Below are 17,060 nucleotides of genomic sequence, written 5' to 3' on the forward strand. Positions count from 1 at the left end.
CTAGGAGAAGGAAGATTGGCAGTCTGAGAGATTGGCAGTCTAGGTGAAGGAAGATTGGCAGTCTGAGAGATTGGCAGTCTAGATGAAGGAAGATTGGCAGTCTGAGAGATTGGCAGTCTAGGTGAAGGAAGATTGGCAGCCTGGGAGATTAGCAGTCTAGGAGAAAGAAGATTGGCAGTCTGAGAGATTGGCAGTCTAGGTGAAGGAAGATTGGCAGCCTGGGAGATTAGCAGTCTAGGAGAAGGAAGATTGGCAGCCTGGGAGATTGGCAGTCTAGGTGAAGGAAGATTGGCAGTCTGAGAGATTGGCAGTCTAGGTGAAGGAAGATTGGCAGCCTGGGAGATTGGCAGTCTAGGAGAAGGAAGATTGGCAGCCTGGGAGATTAGCAGTCTAGGAGAAGGAAGATTGGCAGCCTGGGAGATTGGCAGTCTAGGTGAAGGAAGATTGGCAGTCTGAGAGATTGGCAGTCTAGGTGAAGGAAGATTGGCAGTCTGAGAGATTGGCAGTCTAGGAGAAGGAAGATTGGCAGTCTGAGAGATTGGCAGTCTAGGAGAAGGAAGATTGGCAGCCTGGGAGATTAGCAGTCTAGGAGAAGGAAGATTGGCAGCCTGGGAGATTGGCAGTCTAGGTGAAGGAAGATTGGCAGTCTAGGAGAAGGAAGATTGGCAGCCTGGGAGATTGGCAGTCTAGGAGAAGGAAGATTGGCAGTCTGAGAGATTGGCAGTCTAGGAGAAGGAAGATTGGCAGTCTGAGAGATTGGCAGTCTAGGAGAAGGAAGATTGGCAGTCTGAGAGATTAGCAGTCTAGGTGAAGGAAGATTGGCAGTCTAGGTGAAGGAAGATTGGCAGTCTGAGAGATTGGCAGTCTAGGTGAAGGAAGATTGGCAGTCTGAGAGATTGGCAGTCTAGGTGAAGGAAGATTGGCAGCCTGGGAGATTGGCAGTCTAGGAGAAGGAAGATTGGCAGCCTGTGAGATTGGCAGTCTAGGAGAAGGAAGATTGTCAGCCTGGGAGATTGGCAGTCTAGGTGAAGGAAGATTGGCAGTCTGAGAGATTAGCAGTCTAGGAGAAGGAAGATTGGCAGTCTGAGAGATTGGCAGTCTAGGTGAAGGAAGATTGGCAGTCTGAGAGATTGGCAGTCTAGGTGAAGGAAGATTGGCAGTCTGGGAGATTAGCAGTCTAGGAGAAGGAAGATTGGCAGTCTGAGAGATTGGCAGTCTAGGAGAAGGAAGATTGGCAGCCTGGGAGATTAGCAGTCTAGGTGAAGGAAGATTGGCAGTCTAGGTGAAGGAAGATTGGCAGTCTGAGAGATTGGCAGTCTAGGAGAAGGAAGATTGGCAGTCTGAGAGATTGGCAGTCTAGGAGAAGGAAGATTGGCAGTCTGAGAGATTGGCAGTCTAGGTGAAGGAAGATTGGCAGTCTGGGAGATTGGCAGTCTAGGTGAAGGAAGATTGGCAGTCTAGGTGAAGGAAGATTGGCAGCCTGGGAGATTGGCAGTCTAGGTGAAGGAAGATTGGCAGTCTGAGAGATTAGCAGTCTAGGAGAAGGAAGATTGGCAGCCTGGGAGATTGGCAGTCTAGGTGAAGGAAGATTGGCAGTCTGAGAGATTAGCAGTCTAGGAGAAGGAAGATTGGCAGTCTGGGAGATTGGCAGTCTAGGTGAAGGAAGATTGGCAGTCTAGGTGAAGGAAGATTGGCAGTCTGAGAGATTGGCAGTCTAGGTGAAGGAAGATTGGCAGTCTGAGAGATTAGCAGTCTAGGAGAAGGAAGATTGGCAGTCTGAGAGATTGGCAGTCTAGGTGAAGGAAGATTGGCAGTCTAGGTGAAGGAAGATTGGCAGCCTGGGAGATTGGCAGTCTAGGTGAAGGAAGATTGGCAGTCTGAGAGATTAGCAGTCTAGGAGAAGGAAGATTGGCAGCCTGGGAGATTGGCAGTCTAGGTGAAGGAAGATTGGCAGTCTGAGAGATTAGCAGTCTAGGAGAAGGAAGATTGGCAGTCTGAGAGATTGGCAGTCTAGGTGAAGGAAGATTGGCAGTCTGAGAGATTGGCAGTCTAGGTGAAGGAAGATTGGCAGTCTGAGAGATTAGCAGTCTAGGAGAAGGAAGATTGGCAGTCTGAGAGATTGGCAGTCTAGGTGAAGGAAGATTGGCAGTCTGAGAGATTAGCAGTCTAGGAGAAGGAAGATTGGCAGTCTGAGAGATTGGCAGTCTAGGAGAAGGAAGATTGGCAGTCTGAGAGATTGGCAGTCTAGGTGAAGGAAGATTGGCAGTCTGAGAGATTGGCAGTCTAGGAGAAGGAAGATTGGCAGCCTGGGAGATTAGCAGTCTAGGTGAAGGAAGATTGGCAGTCTAGGTGAAGGAAGATTGGCAGCCTGGGAGATTGGCAGTCTAGGAGAAGGAAGATTGGCAGTCTGTGAGATTGGCAGTCTAGGAGAAGGAAGATTGGCAGCCTGGGAGATTGGCAGTCTAGGTGAAGGAAGATTGGCAGTCTGAGAGATTAGCAGTCTAGGAGAAGGAAGATTGGCAGCCTGGGAGATTGGCAGTCTAGGTGAAGGAAGATTGGCAGTCTGAGAGATTAGCAGTCTAGGAGAAGGAAGATTGGCAGTCTGAGAGATTGGCAGTCTAGGTGAAGGAAGATTGGCAGTCTGAGAGATTGGCAGTCTAGGTGAAGGAAGATTGGCAGCCTGGGAGATTAGCAGTCTAGGAGAAAGAAGATTGGCAGTCTGAGAGATTGGCAGTCTAGGTGAAGGAAGATTGGTAGTCTGAGAGATTGGCAGTCTAGGTGAAGGAAGATTGGCAGCCTGGGAGATTAGCAGTCTAGGAGAAGGAAGATTGGCAGTCTGAGAGATTGGCAGTCTGAGAGATTGGCAGTCTAGGTGAAGGAAGATTGGCAGCCTGGGAGATTGGCAGTCTAGGTGAAGGAAGATTGGCAGCCTGGGAGATTGGCAGTCTAGGAGAAGGAAGATTGGCAGCCTGGGAGATTAGCAGTCTAGGTGAAGGAAGATTGGCAGCCTGGGAGATTGGCAGTCTAGGTGAAGGAAGATTGGCAGTCTAGGTGAAGGAAGATTGGCAGCCTGGGAGATTGGCAGTCTAGGTGAAGGAAGATTGGCAGCCTGGGAGATTGGCAGTCTAGGTGAAGGAAGATTGGCAGCCTGGGAGATTAGCAGTCTAGGAGAAGGAAGATTGGCAGTCTAGGTGAAGGAAGATTGGCAGTCTGAGAGATTGGCAGTCTAGGAGAAGGAAGATTGGCAGTCTGAGAGATTGGCAGTCTAGGAGAAGGAAGATTGGCAGTCTGAGAGATTGGCAGTCTAGGTGAAGGAAGATTGGCAGTCTGAGAGATTGGCAGTCTAGGAGAAGGAAGATTGGCAGCCTGGGAGATTGGCAGTCTAGGTGAAGGAAGATTGGCAGCCTGGGAGATTAGCAGTCTAGGAGAAGGAAGATTGGCAGTCTAGGTGAAGGAAGATTGGCAGTCTGAGAGATTGGCAGTCTAGGAGAAGGAAGATTGGCAGTCTGAGAGATTGGCAGTCTAGGAGAAGGAAGATTGGCAGTCTGAGAGATTGGCAGTCTAGGTGAAGGAAGATTGGCAGTCTGAGAGATTGGCAGTCTAGGAGAAGGAAGATTGGCAGTCTGAGAGATTGGCAGTCTAGGTGAAGGAAGATTGGCAGTCTGAGAGATTGGCAGTCTAGGAGAAGGAAGATTGGCAGTCTGAGAGATTGGCAGTCTAGGTGAAGGAAGATTGGCAGTCTGAGAGATTGGCAGTCTAGGTGAAGGAAGATTGGCAGCCTGGGAGATTGGCAGTCTAGGTGAAGGAAGATTGGCAGTCTGAGAGATTGGCAGTCTAGGTGAAGGAAGATTGGCAGCCTGGGAGATTGGCAGTCTAGGTGAAGGAAGATTGGCAGCCTGGGAGATTGGCAGTCTAGGAGAAGGAAGATTGGCAGCCTGGGAGATTAGCAGTCTAGGAGAAGGAAGATTGGCAGCCTGGGAGATTGGCAGTCTAGGAGAAGGAAGATTGGCAGCCTGGGAGATTAGCAGTCTAGGAGAAGGAAGATTGGCAGCCTGGGAGATTAGCAGTCTAGGAGAAGGAAGATTGGCAGTCTAGGTGAAGGAAGATTGGCAGTCTGAGAGATTGGCAGTCTAGGTGAAGGAAGATTGGCAGTCTGAGAGATTGGCAGTCTAGGAGAAGGAAGATTGGCAGTCTGAGAGATTGGCAGTCTAGGAGAAGGAAGATTGGCAGCCTGGGAGATTAGCAGTCTAGGAGAAGGAAGATTGGCAGCCTGGGAGATTGGCAGTCTAGGTGAAGGAAGATTGGCAGCCTGGGAGATTGGCAGTCTAGGAGAAGGAAGATTGGCAGTCTGAGAGATTGGCAGTCTAGGAGAAGGAAGATTGGCAGTCTGAGAGATTGGCAGTCTAGGAGAAGGAAGATTGGCAGTCTGAGAGATTAGCAGTCTAGGTGAAGGAAGATTGGCAGTCTAGGTGAAGGAAGATTGGCAGTCTGAGAGATTGGCAGTCTAGGTGAAGGAAGATTGGCAGTCTGAGAGATTAGCAGTCTAGGAGAAGGAAGATTGGCAGTCTGAGAGATTGGCAGTCTAGGTGAAGGAAGATTGGCAGTCTAGGTGAAGGAAGATTGGCAGCCTGGGAGATTGGCAGTCTAGGAGAAGGAAGATTGGCAGCCTGTGAGATTGGCAGTCTAGGAGAAGGAAGATTGGCAGCCTGGGAGATTGGCAGTCTAGGTGAAGGAAGATTGGCAGTCTGAGAGATTAGCAGTCTAGGAGAAGGAAGATTGGCAGCCTGGGAGATTGGCAGTCTAGGTGAAGGAAGATTGGCAGTCTGAGAGATTAGCAGTCTAGGAGAAGGAAGATTGGCAGTCTGAGAGATTGGCAGTCTAGGTGAAGGAAGATTGGCAGTCTGAGAGATTGGCAGTCTAGGTGAAGGAAGATTGGCAGTCTGGGAGATTAGCAGTCTAGGAGAAGGAAGATTGGCAGTCTGAGAGATTGGCAGTCTAGGTGAAGGAAGATTGGCAGTCTGAGAGATTGGCAGTCTAGGTGAAGGAAGATTGGCAGTCTGAGAGATTAGCAGTCTAGGAGAAGGAAGATTGGCAGTCTGAGAGATTGGCAGTCTAGGTGAAGGAAGATTGGCAGTCTGAGAGATTAGCAGTCTAGGAGAAGGAAGATTGGCAGCCTGGGAGATTAGCAGTCTAGGTGAAGGAAGATTGGCAGTCTGAGAGATTGGCAGTCTAGGAGAAGGAAGATTGGCAGCCTGGGAGATTAGCAGTCTAGGTGAAGGAAGATTGGCAGTCTGAGAGATTGGCAGTCTAGGAGAAGGAAGATTGGCAGTCTGAGAGATTGGCAGTCTAGGAGAAGGAAGATTGGCAGCCTGGGAGATTAGCAGTCTAGGTGAAGGAAGATTGGCAGTCTGAGAGATTGGCAGTCTAGGTGAAGGAAGATTGGCAGTCTAGGAGAAGGAAGATTGGCAGTCTGAGAGATTGGCAGTCTAGGAGAAGGAAGATTGGCAGTCTGAGAGATTAGCAGTCTAGGAGAAGGAAGATTGGCAGTCTGGGAGATTGGCAGTCTAGGTGAAGGAAGATTGGCAGTCTAGGTGAAGGAAGATTGGCAGCCTGGGAGATTGGCAGTCTAGGTGAAGGAAGATTGGCAGTCTGAGAGATTAGCAGTCTAGGAGAAGGAAGATTGGCAGCCTGGGAGATTGGCAGTCTAGGTGAAGGAAGATTGGCAGTCTGAGAGATTAGCAGTCTAGGAGAAGGAAGATTGGCAGTCTGGGAGATTGGCAGTCTAGGTGAAGGAAGATTGGCAGTCTAGGTGAAGGAAGATTGGCAGTCTGAGAGATTGGCAGTCTAGGTGAAGGAAGATTGGCAGTCTGAGAGATTAGCAGTCTAGGAGAAGGAAGATTGGCAGTCTGAGAGATTGGCAGTCTAGGTGAAGGAAGATTGGCAGTCTAGGTGAAGGAAGATTGGCAGCCTGGGAGATTGGCAGTCTAGGTGAAGGAAGATTGGCAGTCTGAGAGATTAGCAGTCTAGGAGAAGGAAGATTGGCAGCCTGGGAGATTGGCAGTCTAGGTGAAGGAAGATTGGCAGTCTGAGAGATTGGCAGTCTAGGTGAAGGAAGATTGGCAGTCTGAGAGATTAGCAGTCTAGGAGAAGGAAGATTGGCAGTCTGAGAGATTGGCAGTCTAGGAGAAGGAAGATTGGCAGTCTGAGAGATTGGCAGTCTAGGTGAAGGAAGATTGGCAGTCTGAGAGATTAGCAGTCTAGGAGAAGGAAGATTGGCAGTCTGAGAGATTGGCAGTCTAGGAGAAGGAAGATTGGCAGTCTGAGAGATTGGCAGTCTAGGTGAAGGAAGATTGGCAGTCTGAGAGATTGGCAGTCTAGGAGAAGGAAGATTGGCAGCCTGGGAGATTAGCAGTCTAGGTGAAGGAAGATTGGCAGTCTAGGTGAAGGAAGATTGGCAGTCTGAGAGATTGGCAGTCTAGGTGAAGGAAGATTGGCAGCCTGGGAGATTAGCAGTCTAGGAGAAAGAAGATTGGCAGTCTGAGAGATTGGCAGTCTAGGTGAAGGAAGATTGGTAGTCTGAGAGATTGGCAGTCTAGGTGAAGGAAGATTGGCAGCCTGGGAGATTGGCAGTCTGAGAGATTGGCAGTCTAGGAGAAGGAAGATTGGCAGTCTGAGAGATTGGCAGTCTGAGAGATTGGCAGTCTAGGTGAAGGAAGATTGGCAGCCTGGGAGATTGGCAGTCTAGGTGAAGGAAGATTGGCAGCCTGGGAGATTGGCAGTCTAGGAGAAGGAAGATTGGCAGTCTAGGAGAAGGAAGATTGGCAGCCTGGGAGATTAGCAGTCTAGGTGAAGGAAGATTGGCAGCCTGGGAGATTGGCAGTCTAGGTGAAGGAAGATTGGCAGTCTGAGAGATTGGCAGTCTAGGTGAAGGAAGATTGGCAGCCTGGGAGATTGGCAGTCTAGGTGAAGGAAGATTGGCAGCCTGGGAGATTAGCAGTCTAGGAGAAGGAAGATTGGCAGTCTGAGAGATTGGCAGTCTAGGAGAAGGAAGATTGGCAGTCTGAGAGATTGGCAGTCTAGGTGAAGGAAGATTGGCAGCCTGGGAGATTAGCAGTCTAGGAGAAGGAAGATTGGCAGTCTGAGAGATTGGCAGTCTAGGAGAAGGAAGATTGGCAGTCTGAGAGATTGGCAGTCTAGGAGAAGGAAGATTGGCAGTCTGAGAGATTGGCAGTCTAGGTGAAGGAAGATTGGCAGTCTGAGAGATTGGCAGTCTAGGAGAAGGAAGATTGGCAGCCTGGGAGATTGGCAGTCTAGGTGAAGGAAGATTGGCAGCCTGGGAGATTAGCAGTCTAGGAGAAGGAAGATTGGCAGTCTAGGTGAAGGAAGATTGGCAGTCTGAGAGATTGGCAGTCTAGGAGAAGGAAGATTGGCAGTCTGAGAGATTGGCAGTCTAGGTGAAGGAAGATTGGCAGTCTGAGAGATTGGCAGTCTAGGAGAAGGAAGATTGGCAGTCTGAGAGATTGGCAGTCTAGGTGAAGGAAGATTGGCAGTCTGAGAGATTGGCAGTCTAGGTGAAGGAAGATTGGCAGTCTGAGAGATTGGCAGTCTAGGTGAAGGAAGATTGGCAGTCTGAGAGATTGGCAGTCTAGGTGAAGGAAGATTGGCAGTCTGAGAGATTAGCAGTCTAGGTGAAGGAAGATTGGCAGCCTGGGAGATTGGCAGTCTAGGTGAAGGAAGATTGGCAGTCTAGGAGAAGGAAGATTGGGAGCCTGGGAGATTAGCAGTCTAGGAGAAGGAAGATTGGCAGTCTGAGAGATTGGCAGTCTAGGTGAAGGAAGATTGGCAGTCTAAGAGATTGGCAGTCTAGGAGAAGGAAGATTGGCAGTCTGAGAGATTGGCAGTCTAGGTGAAGGAAGATTGGCAGTCTGAGAGATTAGCAGTCTAGGAGAAGGAAGATTGGCAGTCTGAGAGATTGGCAGTCTAGGTGAAGGAAGATTGGCAGTCTGAGAGATTGGCAGTCTAGGTGAAGGAAGATTGGCAGTCTGAGAGATTAGCAGTCTAGGTGAAGGAAGATTGGCAGCCTGGGAGATTGGCAGTCTAGGTGAAGGAAGATTGGCAGTCTAGGAGAAGGAAGATTGGCAGCCTGGGAGATTAGCAGTCTAGGAGAAGGAAGATTGGCAGTCTAAGAGATTAGCAGTCTAGGAGAAGGAAGATTGGCAGTCTGAGAGATTGGCAGTCTAGGTGAAGGAAGATTGGCAGTCTGAGAGATTGGCAGTCTAGGAGAAGGAAGATTGGCAGTCTAAGAGATTAGCAGTCTAGGAGAAGGAAGATTGGCAGTCTGAGAGATTGGCAGTCTAGGTGAAGGAAGATTGGCAGTCTAAGAGATTGGCAGTCTAGGAGAAGGAAGATTGGCAGTCTGAGAGATTGGCAGTCTAGGTGAAGGAAGATTGGCAGTCTGAGAGATTGGCAGTCTAGGTGAAGGAAGATTGGCAGTCTGAGAGATTGGCAGTCTAGGTGAAGGAAGATTGGCAGTCTGAGAGATTGGCAGTCTAGGTGAAGGAAGATTGGCAGCCTGGGAGATTAGCAGTCTAGGTGAAGGAAGATTGGCAGTCTGAGAGATTGGCAGTCTAGGTGAAGGAAGATTGGCAGTCTAAGAGATTAGCAGTCTAGGAGAAGGAAGATTGGCAGCCCGAGAGTCTCCCGTCTCTCAGACTTCCAGTCTCTCCGGATGCCAATCTCTTGTCTCTAAGACTACCAATCTCTCAGACCACTAATTTTCCGTCTCTCGGTCCACCAATCTCCCATTTTTTGGACTGCCAATCTCTTGTCTCTCAGACCACCAATCTTCCATCTCTCAGACTACAATCTCTCATTTCTCGGACCACCAATCTTCCGTCTCTCGATCTGCCAATCTTTAGTCTCTCGGGCTGCCATACTCTCAGACTACCAATCTCTTGTCCCGGATCACCAATCTCCCGTCTCTCAGACTACCAATCTCTCGGGATGCCAAGCTCCCGTCTCTAAAGTCTTGTACACACGGTCGGAGAATCCGTTGGAATGAGTCTTATCGGACCGTGTTGTCGGATAATCCGACTGTGTGTGGTCTGCATTGGACTGATTCCATCGGACCCAATTTTCCAACATGTTGGAAATATTTCCCGACCAACTGGTTAGATCGGACATACTCCGATCATGTGTAGAGAATTTCGATCGGACCAAGTGCCACGCATGTTCAGATCAAATTCCTACATCAAAGCTATTGGCTACTAGCGTGAATGTAGTCCCATCGTAACGAAATTACGTCATCACGTTCTGAAAGATCGGATTTTCCGACAACTTTGTCCGACCGTGTGTATGCAAGAGTTTCGGACAAAATCCGACGGGCAAAATCCGAGGGATTTGGTTGGCAGAATGTCTGACCGTGTGTACAAGGGCTAAGACTACCAATCTCTCAGACCACTAATCTTCCATCTCACGGGGTGCCAATCTCCCAAATTTTGGACTGCCAATCTCCCGTCTCTCAGACTACCAATCTTTCATCTCTCGGACCACTAAACTTACGTCTCTCGGTCTGCCAGTCTCTGACCACCAATCTCTCAGACTACCAATCTCATCTCTTGGACCACCAATCTTCCGTCTCTCGGACCACTAATCTTACGTCTCTCGGCCTGCCAATCTCCCGTCTCCCAGACTGCCAATCTTTATTCTCTTGGGCTGCTAGTCTCCCGTCTCTCAGACCATCAATCTCTCGGACCACCAATCTCCTCTCTCTAAGACTACCAATCTATCATCTCTCTCTCATCTTTCCCGTCTCTTGGGCTGCCAACCTCCCAGACTGCCAATCTCCCGTCTCTCGGGATGCCAATCGCCGGTCTCCCAGACTGCCAATCTTTAGTCTCTCGGGCTGCCAATCACCTTTAAAATCTCACGTAAATGGCCTCTCCTTACTGCCTCACACGCACAAGTGAGGGTTACTATATGCTGCACCGATCTCATGGAGACGGCGGCCGTGTATCCCAATCCATAATAAACTAAAGCCCCCATACACACTATTAGATTTTCTGCAGATTGTCTTCAGATTTACCAAAACCATATCGTATGAGGTCAAACCTTAGGAGTTTCTGCAATCAGCCAGGCCCTTGCACTACGTGGTTTTAGTAAATCTAAATAGAAAAATCTGCATAAAATCTAATAGTGTGTATGGGGGTCTAACTGAACACCATTAAAGTACAACTCTGACCAAAACTTTATTTCATTTTATGGACAGACAAAATATTATATTAAGTAGAGTGAGAATTTCTCACAATCCTATCATTGCTGTCTGTGTCTTCATGTTCCTGTGACAACCCTTCCCCTCAATCATCTTGTTCAGGTGTCACGAGGACAGGAAGTGAAGGGACATCTCCTGACTGGTGTCACAGGTGAGAATAAAATCCAACAAGAACTTTTCCCAGCTCCATCTTAAACTTGGGGTAAAGTTGGTTGGGGTTTCGATTTAATATTCCATCCTTGACTGCCAGATCCGGTTGGGCGACATTTTTTTTTTCTCTGTTGTCACAACAGATAATTCAAAATATCTGATCCTACAGCAATACTCCCCCTTGTGGCCATTTTAGGGTAGTAAACAGGGCAAAAGTCCATGTATTGAGGAATGATCTGTTCTCTAGATCAGTGATCTCCAAACTGCGACCGGGCGGCAGATGTGACCCTTTGCTTGCTTTTACCTGGCCCTTGGGGGCACGGTTTCATCCACTAATGCCAACAATGTGGGATAACCCCCCCCCCCATATGACACCGACGATGGGGCACAATTCCTCCCACTGATACCAAAGATGGGGTATTGTATTTTGCCATTGACGCCTGGACCTTTTCTACTCCCAATGGCCACAATCTGACCCCCCCCCCCCCCCCCCCCAAAATCTGAAGGACAGTAAACTGGCACCTTGTTTAGAAAGTTTGAAGACCCCCTGCTTTAGCTGGAGAGTGGCCACACAAAGGTCCTAACATTTTGAACTCTTAGCAGCCTGGTGGACCCCCCCATAAGTGGTAAGTGCATCTATAGGAAGGGTTCTTTTTCTGGAAGGTTACCCTGAGCTTATGTCACGTGACCACTATAAACACAGTGGAGTTCTTTCTTTTTTGTTTACAAATGATTTTTATTTGGTACATAGAGAAAGTACAGAGAGTAAGCATAGATATAATATAATAAATGCAATGTATATCAAGACAAACATAGAAAATCACCATAGATACAAAATTTTGTACAAGATACAGTGCAGATATATTGCAATAGTTTGTGTTTTCATTTGGTAAGGTGATGGGCTAGAGCCATAATAGTGCAGTAAACCGTAGACAGTCATATATAGGAGACCCAATTTCAGGGAGTATTAAAAAAGGAGGTAGAGTGGTTAAAGCAGGGATCCCATTTCTTACTATATAAATGGAATATCTTTTCCATCAGATTAACCACTTCCCGACCAGCGCACGCCGATGTACGTCGACAGAATGGCACGGGCAGGCATATTGGCGTACATGTACGTCCAATATTCGATGCCGTCCTGCCGCGCTGGTCGGGACCCCCGTGAGTCCGGTCGCGGGACCCGCGGACTCGATCGCCGCGGGCATCCCCGCGATCGTCTCACGGAGCGGCCGAATGGAGGAAATGCTGTATAAACAACATTTCTCCATTCTGCCTAGCAACTAGTGACGCTGATCTCTGCTCCATGTGATTGGAGCAGAGATCAGTGTTCACTAAATGAAAGCCCAACCCCCCCCCCCCCACAGTTAGTAACACACCCCTAGGAACACTTAACCCCTACACTGCCACCCACTGGTTAACCCTTTCACTGCCGGTGTCATTTACACAGGAATCACTGCATTTATATAGCACTGATTGCTGTATAAATGACAATGGTCCCAAAAATATGTGTCAAAAATGTCCGATGTGTCCGCTGCAATGTTGCAGTCACAATAAAAATCGCAGATCGCCGCCATTACTAGTAAAAAAAAAAAATAATAAAAATGCTATAAAACTATCCCCTATTTTGTAAACGCTATAACTTTTGCGCAAACCAATCAATAATCGCTTATTGCGATTTTTTTTTTACCAAAAATATGTAGAAGAATACGTATCGGCCTAAACTGAGGGAAAAAAATGTTTTTTTTATATATATTTTTGGGGGATATTTATTATAACAAAAAAGTAAAAAATAATGCGTTTTTTTCAAAATTGTCGCTCTATTTTTGTTTATAGCACAAAAAATAAAAACCGCAGAGGGGATCAAATACCACCAAAAGAAAGCTCTATTTGTGGGAAAAAAAGGGCGCCAATTTTGTTTGGGAGCCACGTTGCCACGACCGCACAATTGTCAGTTAAAGCGACGCAGCGCCGAATCGCAAAAAGTGGTCTGGTCTTTGACCAGCAAATTGGTCCGGGGGCTGAAAGTGGCTAATGTTATTAATTCTGATTTTAAGGTGATCCAAGGGGACGGAATGCGATTTCCAATGAAAAGCAATTAGCCAATGAATTGCGACACAGATTGTATGAATCAATCTCATATTGTAAGTGGAAAGAGAGGGGATAGGGGCATATAGGAGGCAATTCTGTAGGGTTAGTTTTATGTTTTTATTTGAGATCACTGAGGCAAAGGTTTCCAACTGTTTCCATATGTATGTAATTTTGGAACAATCCCAGAAGATATGTGAGAATGAGCCCGGGGAATTACAGCCTGAAGCATGTATTAGGTGTTATGGGGGTATATTGAATGTAATTTTACTGGGGTATAGTACCATCTGGTGAATAATTTTAGTGCTGTCTCTTTGACTGTGATTGATCTCGTGCATTTGTGTAGATTGCTAATACAAATGTCCCAGTCGTGGGAAGAAAGCAAAAGATTTGTTTCCTGTTCCCATTTGATCATGTATGGGAGTTTGGTCATGTATGGGAGTTTGGTCATGTATGGGAGTTTGGTCATGTATGGGAGTTTGGTCATGTATGGGAGTTTGGTCATGTATGGGAGTTTGATCATGTATGGGAGTTTGGTCATGTATGGGAGTTTGGTCATGTATGGGAGTTTGATCATGTATGGGAGTTTGGTCATGTATGGGAGTTTGGTCATGTATGGGAGTTTGGTCATGTATGGGAGTTTGGTCATGTATGGGAGTTTGGTCATGTATGGGAGTTTGATCATGTATGGGAGTTTGGTCATGTATGGGAGTTTGGTCATGTATGGGAGTTTGATCATGTATGGGAGTTTGGTCATGTATGGGAGTTTGGTCATGTATGGGAGTTTGGTCATGTATGGGAGTTTGGTCATGTATGGGAGTTTGGTCATGTATGGGAGTTTGGTCATGTATGGGAGTTTGGTCATGTATGGGAGTTTGGTCATGTATGGGAGTTTGGTCATGTATGGGAGTTTGGTCATGTATGGGAGTTTGGTCATGTATGGGAGTTTGGTCATGTATGGGAGTTTGGTCATGTATGGGAGTTTGGTCATGTATGGGAGTCTGATCATGTATGGGAGTTTGGTCATGTATGGGAGTTTGATCATGTATGGGAGTTTGGTCATGTATGGGAGTTTGGTCATGTATGGGAGTTTGGTCATGTATGGGAGTTTGGTCATGTATGGGAGTTTGGTCATGTATGGGAGTCTGATCATGTATGGGAGTTTGGTCATGTATGGGAGTTTGATCATGTATGGGAGTTTGGTCATGTATGGGAGTTTGGTCATGTATGGGAGTTTGGTCATGTATGGGAGTTTGGTCATGTCAGTGTGATTGAGAAGGTTATGATATATTTCTGAGATGAGTCCGGGATTCCTTGGTGTTTTAAGGCAGATATTTTCAAAAAACGAGGGGGGAGGGGGATTTGTTGTTTGGAAATATGTATTGAAGAAATGTCTAATCTGCAGATATCCACAAAATTCTGTATTTGGGATCTGATGTTTTGATTTAAGAGATGCAAATGAGGAGAAATTGTTATTTTCTATAAAGTTCTTAAGGGAGGTCAAATTATGGTTGATCCACCATATCATTGTCGTTCTGTGGGGATCTTGGATCTCCTACAAAGGAGGAGTGGGGTGGAGATCTAGAAATAAGATTGAATTTTTTATTGTGTAAAGTCCATAATCGATAAGAGTGTGCGACTATTTGGTGGAGAGCGTCAATAGTGTTTATTGGGATTTTGTTGCCCCAGAGAATACCGGAGATAGATAGTGGTTTGATAGACTCTTCTTCAAATCTGACCCATGGTATCTTAGAGTTGTGAATATGCCATTGGGCCATTTGCGCCCATCTTGCAGACAGATAGTATAACCAAAAGTCCGGAAGGCCTAATCCTCCGTTTCTGTGTGGTTTATATAATACCAGTCGCATTGGCGACTAGAATCAGCGACCTTAAAACAGCAGACCAAATAATTTCCGACCAATCGCTGGCCCCATTCCCCAAGTTGATTTCTGACTTCAACATCCTGCAGAGCTATTTTTTTAGATATCTACAACTCTCCCATGCCTTCAGATGCCAGTTCTCCGGGTCTCCCCCCCCCCAGGTTGTCCAGTCCGCACTAGAGGACCTCCTCAAGTCCAGCTGTGACAATAAGCCCACCTCAAAACTTTACTCCCATTTGATAACGACCTCCCTCCCTACTTTGGGAAAACTCAGATATAAGTGGGTGCGAGACATTCCCACCTTTGATAACGATGATTGGGATGACATGTGGGACTTCCCCTTCAGATCCCTGGTCTCCCTGAGAGACCGGCTAATACAGTTTAAGATGGTCCACCGAGCATATTTCACCCCATACAGACTGCACAAAATGAACCCCCGCCTCCCCCCCCCCCGGGGTGTTGGCGTTGTGGGACAATACCCGGGGGACTTCACTCATATTTTTTGGACCTGCCCAGCCATTGTCGACTACTGGAAGGAGATACTAGGGGTCATTACACAGGTCACCTCCATATCGCTCCCACTCTCTATAGAAACTTGCATACTGGGCCTGATAGATCATATTATTCCCACTGTGGCGCGACGCACCCTGGTTGGGCTTCTCCTTTTCTACGCCCGCAAGGCCATTGCCCTCAGCTGGCGTAAGCCAACTCCCCCTCCTCTCTCCCTGTGGAAGAAATTGATCAACGACAGCCTGCCTCTTTACAAAGACTGCTATGCTAATAGGGGCTGCCCGCAAAAATATGACAAGGTCTGGTCCAGCTGGCTGGCTGACGCCTCCACAGCCTCTGACCCGTAGCCTACTTAACAAGTTACTCTTTGCTAGTAACCGGGAAACTGCACCAGTGGAAATGTCATATGTCTGAGTAGAGTGTTGTAACCCCAAGTTGTCCTGCTGCTCATGGAGTCAGCTATCTGTGGCCAATGAGGTGCCTTAGACTCTCCGTCATATTCTGTATGTACCAAACTATCTTGTATTACAAATCTGTATACATCACGCCTGTAACTGTAGTCGTGACCAATGTATGTGTTCTTTTTTGTTTGTTAGTTTGCTTGCTGTTGTTTACTGCATAAACTTTAACCACTTGGGTACCGCGCTATTGCAAAATGACGGCAACAGCGCAGACCCACATTTCCGGGACTACGTCTATTGACGTCATCCCGGATACGAGTGGCCTGCGCGCCCCCTGAGGGGCGCGCGCGGCGCGCTCTGTGATCGGCGAGTCCGTGAGACTCGCCTGATCACCGATCCGTGTAAGGGGTCGATCCCGACCCCTTATCACGTGATCAGCTGTCAGCCAATGACAGCTGATCATGTGATAGAACGGAGCCGGTAATCGGCTAGTATTCCTCCTCGCGCTGACAGCGCGAGGAGAAAAAAAAAAAGCCGATCGCCGGCGGCCGTGTTCGGGACATCAGTCCCGATCACGGCCAGAAATTTAAGCGGACACCTGCCCCCTGCCAGTGCCCACCTGCCACCCGCAGTGCCATCCTGAAATAAAGTAAGTGCCCCCCTGTCAGTGCCACCCAGCAGTGCCCATAGTGCCCACAGTGCCACCCAGCAGTGCCCACAGTGCCACCCAGCAGTGCCCACAGTGCCACCCAGCAGTGCCACCCACAGTGCCACCCAGCAGTGCCACCCACAGTGCCACCCAAAATCTGCCTCAAAGGTGCTGCACCCCAGTGCCGCCCATCAGTGCCCAGCAGTGCCGCCCATCAGTGCCACCTATCAGAGCCACCTATCAGTGCCCATCAGTCCCATCTATCTGTGGTACCTATCAGTGCCCATCCGTGCCACCCATCCGTGCCACTTATCCGTGCCACCCATCCGTGCCATCTTATCTGTGCCCATCTTTGCCCATCAGTGCCGCCTTATCTGTGCCCATCGGTGCCGCCTTATCTGTGCCTATTAGTGCCGCCTTAACTATGCCTATCAGTGCCCACCAGTGCAGCCTATCAGTGCCCACCAATGCAGCCCATCAGTGCCCACCAATGCAGCCCATCAGTGCCCACCAATGCAGCCTATCAGTGCCGCCTAATCAGCGCACTTCAATGAAGGAGAAAAATGACCCGTTTGCAAAATTTTATAACAAACTATTAAAACATGATTTTTTTTTTTTTTGCATCTTTTTTTGTTTGTTTAGCAAAAAATAAAACTCCGAGCTGTAACTAAATACCACCAAAAGAAAGCTCTATTTGTGGGAAAAAAATGATAAAAATTTCATTTGGGTACAGAGTTGTATGACCGCGTAATTGTCATTCAAAGTGCATCAGCGCTGAAAGCTGAAAATTGGTCTGGGACTGAGGGGGGTTTAAGTGCCCAGTAAGCAAGTGGTTAATAAAAAGATTTGCAAAAAAAAAAAAAGAATCAGCGACCTTGCGCCTGGGGCAGCATAGCTGGGGGTATCCCGTCTCCGTGGACCCCCCCCCCCCCTGCGCGATCGCGTCGGGCCGCGCCGCAGGCGGCCGGTAATTGAGCCCCCGGCTTTGAGGCCTTCTGTGATCCTATGGTTCCTTCTGGAATCTGGCGCCCTCTTGTGGTGGCCGTTGGAATTACAACCAACAATGCTAATGGGATTGCCTGCCAGTCTTTCTCCATCCCTTTACTTAGAACCCC

The sequence above is a fragment of the Lithobates pipiens genome, unplaced genomic scaffold (genome assembly GCF_037356315.1).
Source record: "Lithobates pipiens isolate NorthernLeopardFrog02 unplaced genomic scaffold, aLitPip1_a1.2 Scaffold_13, whole genome shotgun sequence".
Taxonomy (NCBI): domain Eukaryota; kingdom Metazoa; phylum Chordata; class Amphibia; order Anura; family Ranidae; genus Lithobates; species Lithobates pipiens.